At 48.7% G+C, this 10,940-nt stretch overlaps 1 protein-coding gene across 1 annotated transcript in view; it reads left to right on the top strand.

Moving 5' to 3' along the window:
* Window positions 1–10,940, top strand: part of LOC149320869 (E3 ubiquitin-protein ligase TRIM7-like) — a 37,449-nt gene that overhangs the window by 226 nt on the left and 26,283 nt on the right. The window contains exon 2 of the mRNA XM_089504919.1: window positions 8,388–8,580. The gene's annotated coding sequence lies outside the window, so the exon portion shown is untranslated. The remainder of the gene's footprint in view (window positions 1–8,387; window positions 8,581–10,940) is intronic.

Raw genomic sequence — 10,940 nt, 5'->3', positions numbered from 1 at the left:
CTGCAGAAATAACACTGTTTGGCACCACTTTAACTGCTGTTGGTTCCCATGCTACAGAATTCTGGGATTTGTACTTTTGTAAGATATTCAGCCTTTTCTGCCAGAGAGCTCAGGTGCCACAACAGACTACAAATCCCAGGATTCCCATAACATGCAACCATGACAATTAAAGCAGTGTCAAACTGCCTTATCATTGCAGTGCAAATGCAGCCACAGAAATTCATTTTCAAAAGAACGGGTGCAAATTTAATAATAATAACAATAATAAAATGTATTTATATCCCACCCCTCTACAAGATGCAATCGGGGTGGCTTACAAAGATTAAAAAACATGTATTCCACAACCCTCAGTCCCCCCTCTTAAAATACAATTAAACGATATAAGAGTTAAAAACAAACCACATGCATAAAAATAAAATAAATTTTAAAATATATACAGCAAACTATAGACCGTGACTAAAGTGCGGTCGGAGATCTTGGAGTTCTTCTGATGGCCGGAGAAACTATTCAGGAAAGGCCTGTGGGAAGAGATTCGTCTTTATAGCTTTTTAAAGCTGTTTAGGGTGGTAATTTGACGGATCTCATCTGGCAGGCCATTCCACAATCTGGGTGCGACAGCTGAGAAAGTCCATTGGGAGGTCGTGGACAGCCTTGTTTTATAAGGCTGTAGCAAATTCCTCCCTGAGGATCTAAGTGTCTGGGGAGGATTATATGGAAGGAGATGGTCCTGAAAATAGGTTGGACCCAAGCCATTTAGAGCTTTAAAGGTGACAACCAACACCTTGTACTGGGCCCGGAAACTAATGGGCAGCCAGTGAAGTGATTTTAAGATCGTTGTTATATGGTCTCTTCTGGATGTAACAGAGACCAATCTGGCTGCCATGTTTTGAACTAATTGAAGTTTCTGGACCAAGCACGAGGGTAGCCCCACGTAGAGTGCATTGCAGAAATCAAGTCGTGAGTTTACCAGTGCGTGTACTACGGTCTCAAGGTCCCTGACTTCCAGGAAGGACAGGTTGCTTACCTGTAACGGTATTTCTTCGAGTGGTCATCTGCGAATTCATACAAATGGGTTTTACTGCGCCTGCGCAGTGCTGTTCGGAATCGTCTAGAATCACTGGGCAAAGTACACTTTGCAACAATAAGAAACTTTTTGGCGGTAACTCCGCCCCTCCTCTATAAAGCCCCGGTTCCCGCTCTTTTCCCCAGTTCCAAATTTTTCCGCCAAGAAGGCGATAGTGAAGAAGCCAATGAGCAGGACACCGAGGGGAGGATGGGCGGGATTTGTATGAATTCGCAGATGACCACTCGAAGAAATACCGTTACAGGTAAGCAACCTGTCCTTCTTCTTCGTGGTCTCTGCGAATCATACAAATGGGTTAGACTGGCAAGCTTAGGTAAACGGAGGAGGGAGTGTCCTGACAACCAAGCTATAACAATCACAGGTCCATTTATTGAAACAATAAAGGAGCTTGCATAAAACGAGTCAGTGCCTCAATCTGCATTATACATGACATCAGCCTGTAAAATTTTTCAAAGATAAACTCAAGACACTGAGAGTTTTAACCTCTCAAACCTTTATAACGACAACCATCAATATTGCAGCATTTGAGGAGGCAAGATATGGACCTTAAACAGCAATTGCAATGCATAACGTGACAACAGACAGAATGAAAACAGGTGGGTATAATGCACATCACCCATCAGAATCATTAATATTGCCCATTAATGTAAACCCGACACCAAAACTGCCCTCCCGAAGGCTGCGTCTTGTCTGGATCTGGTGTCCAGCCGATAATGCTTAACAAAGGTTAGGGGCTGGGACCAAACCGCAGCCTTACACACATTATCCAGAGAAATTCCTGCAAGGAAGGCAGAAGATGCAGCTACCGCCCTGGTCGCATGCGACCGTACCCTGGCTGGCAAAGGCTTTCGTGCTAACTCATAGCAGAGATGGATGGTATTGGCCACCCACTTGGAGAGTCTCTGGGAAGATACCGGTAGTCCCTTTCTAGGCTCCGAGTAACACTGGAAAAGTCTGTCGGAGCGACTCGAATCCGCAGTCCTCTGCAAATAGAACGCCAGGGCTATGCGAACATCCAACATATGCAGACCCCGCTCCTCAGTGGTGGTCGGATTCGACGCCAGGGTAGGCAAGACAATGTCCTGACACATATGAAAAAATGATACCACCTTCGGAAGGAAAGTGATATCAGTTCGGAGTACCACCTTGTCCCTATGGAACCAAAGGAAGGGTTCATCCCTCCGTAAGGCACAAAGTTCCCCTGCCCTCCGGGCAGAAGTGATAGCCACTAGGAAGACAGTCTTCCAAGTCAATAACCTCAAGTCAGTAGTGGCTAAAGGTTCAAACGGCCTGGACTGAAGAGCAGATAGTACAACGTCTAAATTCCAAGCCGGGGTAGGCGCCGAAACTTGGGGATGCAGGTTATTGCACCCCTTTAAAAAGTTTTTGACTAAAGGGTCCCTGAAAAAGGAAGGTAAACCATTATATTGGAAATAGGAACAGATGGCCGAGAGATAACATTTAACGGACACAAGGCACAGCCCAGCGTCCACCAACGACATGAGGAACTCCAGCACCACCGGCACTGTGACATGCTCCGGCGTCAGCTCCTTCTCCTCCAAAAATCGGAGAAACCTCCGCCACTTGGAAGCATAGGACCTCTGCGTAGCCGGTTTCTGTGCTGCCCGGATCACTCTCTGTACCGAAAGCGGAAGCGAAATCAGCGGCGAAGCCTCCAAGCCACCATCGGTAGTGAGTCGATGTCCGGGTGCCGAACCCTCCCGTCCTGGAGAGTCAGAAGGTCTGGGCGCGGTTCCAACCGAAGAAGGTTGTTCTTGGAGAGGTGGAGAAGAGACGGGAACCACGGTTGTCTCGGCCACCATGGGGTGATGAGGATGGCGTTGGCATGATCCCTCGACATCTTGGAGATCACTCTGGTGAGGAGAGGAAACGGAGGAAAGGCATAGAGAGTCTCCCCGGACCAGTCGAAAGCGAACGCGTCCCCGAGAGAATCCTCGTGCCGCGTCCGAGAGCAAAACTGAGGGCAATGTCTGTTGGAGGCCGTTGCAAAAAGGTCGATCCGCGGAGTTCCCCACCGGCGAAACAGGCCGCGGACTGTCTGTGGATGTAATCTCCATTCGTGGCAAGTCGAGACTGCCCTGCTCAACTGATCTGCCAAGGTATTCTCGTCTCCTGGCAGGTGAATAGCCTGGAGACGGATCCCTCTCGGTATGCACCAATCCCAAATTCTCAGAGTTAAGTCCAGGAGCGTCGCCGACTTGGTGCCCCCCTGTTTGTTGATGTAGTACATTACAGTTGTATTGTCTGTTCTGAGGAGGACGACCTTGCCTGTGATGTTGGATTCGAAGGCCTTCAGGGCCTTCTCGACGGCCAACATCTCCAATGCATTGATGTGGAGACTGGATTCCTGCAGGGACCATTTGTCCCTTATACATAGGTCCAAGAGATGAGCGCCCCAACCGTCTAGCGACGCATCCATTGTTAGAGTCACCTGTGGTTGAGGCTGAACAAAAGGCAATCCGACGCAAACGTTGTGGGAGTCTAGCCACCATGATAGGGAGGCGGCGACCGGTCTCGGCATGGTCAGCCACTTGCCTGGTGGATCCATCATGGGGTCGAAAACCGAGAGGAACCACGACTGAAGAGGCCGCATTCGCAACCGCGCCCACGGTGTCACAAACGTGGTGGAAGCCATGTGTCCTAGGGCGACCTGGACGTCCCTGGCCCTTATCCTCCTGTGAGATTGGATGGCCCTCACCACAAGCGAAAGAGCCGAAAAACGGTCTTGAGGAAGATATGCGATGCATTCTTCAGAGTCGAGGACGGAGCCGATGAAACGGACCTGCTTGGTTGGCGACAGATGAGACTTTTCCAGGTTGACTATGAGTCCTAAACTTGACAGGAGGTCCAGTGCAAAGCGGATGGATTCCTGCAGGTCTTCCCGAGAGGGAGCCGCAAACAGCCAGTCGTCCAGGTAAGGGAAGACCCTGAAGCCCTTCCGGTGGAGGTATGCGACTACCGGTGCCATGCACTTTGTGAAGACCCTCGGTGCCGTGGCTAAGCCGAACGGGAGAACATTGTAATGGTAGGCGTCGGAGCCGATGGCGAAGGCGAGGAACCTCCGGTGGGAGTCTCGGATCCCTACGTGAAAATAAGCATCCTTGAGATCCAACGTCGCGAACCAGAGTCCCTGGTGGAGTAAGGGCAAAATGGAGGCTAATGTTACCATTCGAAAACGCCTGTAATGCAAAAAGGAATTAAGTCCCCTCAAGTCCAATATCGGTCTAATCCCGCCATCTGGTTTCGGCACTGTAAAGTACCTAGAAAAAAAGGCTCTGGAACATAGTTCAGGTGGCAAAGGGGAAACAGCCCCTTTTTGAAGGAGAGAGCGCACTTCGTCGAGAAGGGTGCCCGAGGGGGCAGTGGAAATAAAAGCTCCGGTGGGGGGGAGCTCTTCGAACTCGAGGGTATAGCCCCTTCGGACGATGTTCAAGACCCAAGAGTCGGTAGTAATGGAGGCCCACACGTTGAAAAAAGGTCTAAGGATGTTCAAAAAGACGGGGCCGGGTGGAACGAAGTGCGCGGGGGGGCTTCATGCCCTCTTTTTAGATTGATCAGCCTCCTGTCTTCGGCCCTTACGGTATTTAGGAGGGTAGGACCGGCGGCCAGATGAAGAGGAAGATTGGGAGGGGTATCTCTGGCGTTGAGAACCCTGTTGGCCAAATTGACGGTCTTGATAAAAAGGCCTTTGGGACTGACCTTGCTGGTGCTGCCATGGACGAGGGCGCCTGCGGAACTGGGGAGCGCTGGGAGCCGACATGCCATGTTTTCTCGCTGCCGCCTTCAATCTAAACTTCCTATTGAGTTTATCATCGGTCTCGGCATGAAACAGGCCCGAATCGGCATCTCTTCAATTGCGGCGCGGACACCCTGGTTTAGGTCCGATCCACGAAGCCAGGCATGCCAACGCAGCGCGATGGAAGCTGCCATGGACCTGCCCGTGCATTCCGCGAGATTCCTCGACGCGGTGATCAGCCAGCTCCCTATTGAGTGAGCTTCGCCTCTGATCTCTGCCAAGGTGCGCTGTGACTCATCCGGGACATCAGGAATTATCGGTGAAATCCCCTCCATGAGGGTTTGAACATACGCACCCATGCAGGCAGTATAATTTATGGCTTTGACAGCCAATGCCGATGCAGTGTAGGACTTCCTCGCCAAAGCGTCAATCTTCTTAGCCTCTTTATCTAAGGGAAAGGAAGACTGACGTTGAGAGGGGGTGTGCTGAGCACCCTCGACGATCGAGGAGTTCTGATGGGGATGAGCCATCAACCAGGGAGCATTTGGGGCGGAGACCCTATAAAGGGACTCTATTTTGCGTGGCGGGCCCAGCAGGGAGGCTGGAGTATCCCAGGAACGCTTGACCAGGGACTCCATCGAAGGCAGCAGTGGTATTAACGGAGGGGTCTGCATCTTGCCCTGGACCCGTCGCTCGATTGGGTCCTTGGCGAGCTCCTCTGGGTATGCCTGCTCGATGTCGAGGGCCTGTGACATCTTGATGACGTGTTCTGTGAACGACCTCACGTCATCTGTAGGAGAGGCAGGGTCAGGCTGGTGAAGGGCCAAAGACAGAGCATCAGAGCGGTCGTCTCCGTCCGAAGGAACGTCAGATTCCGCTGGAGGTTCCGGTTCCGAATCCGACGGGATGATCTGCAAGGCGGACTTCGTCTTGTGCTCTGGTCTATGGCGTGTCGGAGAACGGGACCGAGCTGAAGGGCCAGCCGCGGCCTCTTCCTGGTACCGGAGACGGTCTGGTGGAAATTTAAGCATGGCCACGTCCCTAGGAACCGCCATGTAAAATCTGTCGGTCTCAGAGTCATAAAAGTAGGCGTCATCATCAGGCTCGCGCACAGGTGACGGGGAGGGGGACCTCCTCAGGTCAACCATAGGAGCTTTCTTGCGAGGTGGGAGCTCCCTCTCTTCCAGGTCAACGCGTGGAACCGTCACAGGGTCCGAAGGACCAGTTGTCACTGTCTGACCAGTAGTGGGGTATGAAGTGTCTGCAGTGTCAAGCCGATCCCCAACGGAGCCATCACGGGGAGTACGGTGTCTGGAATGGAGAGCCTCGGAGGAGGTGCGGTGGCGCTCTTTAGATGGTGGGGAGCGCGAACGAGACCGAGGACGGTCCCGACCACCTTCCTTAGTGACCGTAGAAGTGGAACGTGACTTAGCCTTGGCCTTTTTTGCGGGCGGAGCCTCCAGGGCAGAGACATCGGTGGAGGGAAGTCTCTTCTTAGAAGATGAGTCACGGGGTGTCTCCGGTGGGAAGAACGGAATCGGCACTTCCGAGACTCTCATGGTCGACTTGTCCCTGGAAGAGGAGCCCGACTTGGAGCCCGTAGTGTGATCCTTGGAGGTCTTGGTCCCCTTAGAAGACTTCTTTCCAGACTTTACCTCTTTCGGGCCGGGATCGGGAGAAACTGCCCTGCGGGACTTATGGTCAGTGTCTGCCCGCTTGTCTTTCGACTTCGAACTTGTCGGGGTCGGCGCGGGGATGGATTCCGCTTGTTCATGGGCAGACTTAGAAGAGGCACTGGGTTTCGAGGAACCACGGGCCGCGGCGGGGACCGGATCCATCCGCCCGATATCATGGGCCGCAGCGACCAAAGCCGGTGGAGCGCTGGCCGGGCTAGCATGGGCGGAGGTTGGAGGAGCCGCCGAAGACACCGAGGGAGCCGATGAGGGGCGAGGGTCCCCCTCCCGGATCTTCCCCTGGGCAATGGCAGAAGTTAGCCGGGATTCCCGGTTTTTCCTCGCTTGAGAGGACATGGACTTACACATCCCGCAAGCCTTTGCATCGTGATCCCTTCCCAGGCAGAGAAGACACGACGAGTGGGGATCCTGAACGGGGACCTTTCCCCCGCAAACGTCGCATTTTTTAAAAGGCGGCAACATCCTACCAAAATCGAAGATGAACAGTCCAGTGGTCGAGAAATGAGATCAACAGTCCAATGGTCAAGCCGGGGGGGAAGCAGAAAAGGCAAATCCAGAAGACGGTCCGAGTCAAAAAGCCAAAAAACAGTGATTCAAGAGCAAACTGGCGAGAGCAAAGTTCCAAACAGCAGCCAAGCACGGCGGAAAAATGGAACCGGGGAAAAGAGCGGGAACCGGGGCTTTATAGAGGAGGGGCGGAGTTACCGCCAAAAAGTTTCTTATTGTTGCAAAGTGTACTTTGCCCAGTGATTCTAGACGATTCCGAACAGCACTGCGCAGGCGCAGTAAAACCCATTTGTATGATTCGCAGAGACCACGAAGAAGAAAGGGCGCAGCTGGCGTATCAGCCGGAGCTGATAACAGGCACTCCTGACCGTCGCATTCACTTGGCTTGTCATGTGAACCAACACATCTAGGAACACCCCCAGACTGCGAACACAGTCCTTTGAGGGGAGTGTGACCTACAGATGTTGCCAATGTGTACACAGCTGAAAACTGTGAATCCCAGCACACACACACACACACACACACACACACACACATATATATATATATATTTGCACTTCTGGAGGACATATGACAATAATAAAAGTACAAATGGCAAGAATAAAACCTAAAAAGCAAACGTGTTTCGACTGGCATCTTCATCAGTGGTATAAATCAGCTTTTATAAACAGCATAGTGATCTGTCTGGCATGGACACATCCAGTTAAAGTAAGCAATGAGTTAGCCAATAGACTTAATGCTGGATGCTCCACTTATTTGTGATGTTAGAAAAACATCTGTATTTCTATTCTGTATTCAAACAGACAGTGTATACCATTGATTGTTCTTATCTCCAGGCATAGCACTCAGCTTTGCATACACATTCTTTTGCTTGCCTGTTTGTCAGATAATTATTGTTTATATACTATTTCTTGAATACTCTATATAATAAAATCAAGCTTAGCATTGCTACTTTTCCCTAGACTTTTTGCTTTGCTACACACTTTTTTTTTTAGGGCAACATCTTTGAGTTTATACCTGTTTGTATTGGGCCATACTTAAATCGAAGTTTAACCCAACACTAATGTATACTTAAATCGAAATGTAACCCAACCATCATGTTATTGTTGGATACTAACTGATAGTCATTATGTCGCTTGTGTACAATGAGCTTTATATCCCTATTTTCTGCTTAGCACAGGTGAATGGACTCTTTGCAGACTTCATTCATTGTTGCCACTCCTTCAGACCCTTCCTTGAAACTAAACTCAAATAAAGAGGCAAGGTGTGCTTGTAAATTGATGGTTTCCAATCTCTTTAAACTCACCTGTAAGAAACTGCTTTCTTTTGTCCTTTTAATACGTAGAGCTGGGAAGATCACCCCTATACCCTGCTGTAACTGAAAGCTAAGAAGCTCAAACAGCCAAGACGTGAAATGGAAAGGAAGCCAAGAAGTTAAAGAAGCTGTGATGAAAATTAAGAAAAGAGAAAGAGCCCTGGGAACCTAGGGAGAATGCAACATCAGGGTGAGAGCAGGGGGCCTACACCTGAAATTGCAGGTGAGGGCATACTCCTAACTCACTACTTCCATTGGTTGGGGTGGAGGGAAATGGACCAATCCGTGTCATTTAATATTGGCTCTACTCTGGAAAACGCTCTCCAAGGGGAGAAGAAAAAGGGTCCCACCCCTTGCCTCTCTGCACTACAGAGCCGTGAAGCTCAGATCCAAGCCTGCTGCGGAAAAGTGAAGGACCTCTTCCTTCTTCCAAGTTCTCCCAGCCTGGAGGCCCTTCCTTCTCTCTCTCAGAGGTGCTGAGACTGACTCGGAAATGCATAACACTCCACCCTGAAAAAAAAGCACCAACACACCCTCGAGGAATCTCTGAGAGACACAAAAGTAATTCCTAGTGGTCGGGGTTCCTGAGACGAGTTTGGAGATGGGTCACACATACACCGACATCTTTGCTTTGTGCAACAAAAATGGCCACTGCTTGTCACATTCAAACACGTACCCGGTGAAACTACCCCAATGATCTGACAGGGATGAGACCTGTTCCTAGTGGTTGAAGGTTCTGAGATGAGGGGTCACATGCACCCCCAAACCCTCATCTTTTGTGCAACTAAAATGGCTGCCTCCTTAAGGTTCAGGATGGTTGCACAGATTTGGAGGCTGTTCCTATAGAACCCCAAAACCTAGAACCCCAAAATGTGAAAGCCCCAAAAGTTGGCACCCAAAACCTAGGCACCCCAAACATTGGCACCCCAAAACCTAGACACCCCCAAATCAGGGTTGGACTAAGAGTGTATCCCCAAAAAGGAGACTGGGCACCTGTCACTTTTCCTTTGATGAGAAGTACATACCTAATACTACTTTCTGGGAGCCTTCCCTTTGTGAGGTAGACAACTGTGGTAGGTATGGGTGCTCATTTCCTGTCCCAAGGACTGTTTAGGGACCTCACAGTCTGGCAAAACTGTCTCCAAAAACCCAGATGTAAATCAAAATGCAATTCTGGAATTTGAAAAATTGATATTTTTCTCATGTTCAAGAGACCTTTGCAACCAATTTAAAAGGTGAAGTGCAGCTCTAAGAGTATCTTTGGATGGATTTTAAAAAAAAAGCCTAAGGGACAATTGAGAGTTTCTAATTCTTTTTGTTTTCATTGTACTTGAATGTCCAAGGATTTGCATCCAGTCTCTTTCCCGAAATATAAAGAAATATCCTGGGGGGGGGGGGGGGTTCCCCTTGCTTTCCTTCTTCCCTCGTACCCTTTCCCCTCCAATTGATCATGTGTCACATCTAGTATCATGCAACATTTTCACCAATTTCCACTTAACGTTTTAATAATAATAATAATAATAATAATAATAATAATCAGGAGTTATAGTCAAAATTCTAAAATGCTTTGGCACACTGGAATTATCTGTTTGACAAAAGACACACTTTTATGTACAATTGTCTCCCATCACGGATGCTTTGATTGAGAGTTCCTGCATGGCAGGGGGTTGGACTGGACCTTTGTAGTCTCTTCCAACTCTGTGATTCTATGATTCTATAGGAAGAGAAATGAAGCACTATCAACATCACATGGTACGGCACAGAGAAAGCCGCTACTCTCCAGCTCCATTTCACCTTTCTTTTCTTGTGCAATAAGGCTCCAAATCTTCCATTAGCCTTTTTGTTTTCTTATCTGGAGGTATATTACAATAGGTAATATAAACTTCTTTTCAAGCAAGGTAAATCGCAATTCAATGAGTCTTTCTGGGTGGAAAACTTATTTATTTACTATTTATTTACCCTGTTTATTTGCCAGGGCTCCAAGGTTGACTCAGCTTTCCATCCTTTCATAGGTCGGTAAAATGAGCACCCGTCTTGTTGGGGGCAGTTGGCTTACAGACTGTAAACCACTTAGAGAGTGCTATGTTCACTGATAAGCAGTATAGAAATGCACATGCTATTGCTATTGGTATTGACTTGATGTTATTATGTGCCTTCAAGTAAACTCTGACTTATGCCAATCCTGTTGTAGGGTTTTGTAGGAAAAATCACCATGTCTTCACTTGGGATAACTTAACGAAATGTACGTACAGTAGCCCTATTGTAAGATTTTGTAGAAAGATCTAAAATGGCTTCACCTGGATTAACTTAATAAAATTTAAGTTTTACTTATGGAAATGCATGCCTCAGCTTTTAGAGAATTTCCATCAGACTGACAAGCATAATATCTTCTTCAGCTCTAAAACAAGGGTGCTTAGACTTCCTCATAGGATAAGAGATATTGATTATTTTAATTGAAGGAAGGTGTTAAGCTAGTTGACACCTAGCCTGGCAGATAACCAAAAACATTAGTGAGAAATACATCTGAGAAAGTAAACTAGTCTATGAAAGCTCAGGCTGCCAATTTCTTTCTTTCAGATAGAA

Source organism: Sceloporus occidentalis, unplaced genomic scaffold (genome assembly GCF_023333645.1).
Source record: "Sceloporus occidentalis isolate IW3139 unplaced genomic scaffold, rSceOcc1.0.p SCAF_1, whole genome shotgun sequence".
NCBI classification, from domain to species: domain Eukaryota; kingdom Metazoa; phylum Chordata; class Lepidosauria; order Squamata; family Phrynosomatidae; genus Sceloporus; species Sceloporus occidentalis.
Note: the sequence above shows the minus strand (reverse complement) of the source record. Positions and strands in the feature narration are given on the sequence as shown.